Here is a 1,722-nt window from a genome sequence, read left to right as displayed (position 1 = left end):
AAGATATTTACTGAAAATATCAGTCACAAATATAGAAAAATCTGTTTTTTATTTGATTGCTATAAATTATGAGCAGAAAAAATAAAATAAAATTTGGGCCTGTAATGTTGTGGCCCAAAACAAAGAAAGTTAAAAGGCCCATTTGGGATCCTTCTATTATTTTTTCTTCTTCTTCAATCTCATTTAGACGACTAAGAGAGGATTGCTCAGGTGGTAAGTCTTGCACCCGCCAACTCTAACATTAAGATAATGAGTTCGAGTCATCAGGAGAATAAAAATGTGGGAGCTTTTAGGAAGGGTAAAAAAAAGAGTGTCACAATTGTTGATTGTATACATTAAAGTTGGATGTGAAGAAACAATGTGTCCTTATATTTTTTTGGTAAACCTTTCTACGGTATTTAGTTGGTGAGTAAAAAATGTATCATGTAGGCTCTCCTTTTTATTATAACCGTGGTGTTCATTCCAACTTGTGTGTAATACATCGACTAATTTCATGGCCCATGGAGTACCTGCTACGTCTCACCTATAAAAATACCGTATAACTCTATCCAATAATTAAGATTTGGACACATGGGAAGAAATGACCTAATATTTTATATTTCGCAAGAATTTCAATTAATTAATGATATAGGAAGTATCCATAAAGCTCTTATTCCTTTTATACAATAAGCTAATTTGTATTAATTAGAGAGTTCAAGTTCTCTCATATTAAACAAGATCAAAAGAGTTAAGTTGTTAATTTAATCATAAAAACAAGTAGTTACATAAATTAAAAGCAGTAAATACTTCCAAATCAAGGCAAGAATAGAATACGATCCACAAAATAGCAAAAGTTTATATCGGAAGCACATAAGCAAAACATAATATATATATCCCAGAGAAAATAAGATAAAACAAATACTCTAAAGTACTATTTCAATCTCTAGATAAACTTTAAATCAAGGATTTCATACACATATATACACACACACCAGAGTTTACAAACAGTCTTACATAGAAAAATTGGCTTAATTGACAATCTTGAAAGAATATCGACCATAATCACCCATGGAAGATCCATAATCCCTGTGGCATAGGAGATTCTTCTTCCTTCGCAACATGAGCTTTTGATGTCCATGACCGTCATTTCCTTTGAACAAAAAGGTTTGCTAGTTTTGATGGTTTTGGTTAGCTGGACTTTCATATATATATATACTAGACTAGATATGGACCCCGTGCCAGCACGGGGCCCAATATATGTTATTGTTTCTGTTTTAATTTATGTGATACATATGAAATTTGAAGTTAATCAATTTTTTAGTATGTTTTTATATATTTTAAGTTGCTAATTATTTGTATTTAGAGTATGTTTTACGTAAATATATTAGAAATCACAATAATTAACAAGTTAATATAAAAAAAAACTTATAAAAAATTCATTGACTTTTGAAATTTCATTTGTATCACATAAATCAGGACCGAGTAATATATATGAAAATTACATAAAACGTACTATAACTCACAATAATTAGCAACTTAAAATATCTATATATCTATATTTCTCCAATTTATGCGGTATAGATGAAATTTTGAAAGTTAACAAAAACTGTTTATATGTTTTGAAATATTTTAAGCTATTAATTATTATGATTTATAATACTTTTTACATAAAAAAATTATTTATATAAAGTATAAAAGAAAAAATTTAGAAAAAGGAAACATAAATGTCAGCAGGAGTCCAAT

The sequence above is a fragment of the Solanum tuberosum genome, unplaced genomic scaffold, assembly GCF_000226075.1.
Source record: "Solanum tuberosum cultivar DM 1-3 516 R44 unplaced genomic scaffold, SolTub_3.0 scf00103, whole genome shotgun sequence".
Lineage (NCBI taxonomy): Eukaryota > Viridiplantae > Streptophyta > Magnoliopsida > Solanales > Solanaceae > Solanum > Solanum tuberosum.
The sequence above is the reverse complement of the archived record's forward strand: the minus strand, read 5'-3'. Positions refer to the sequence as shown.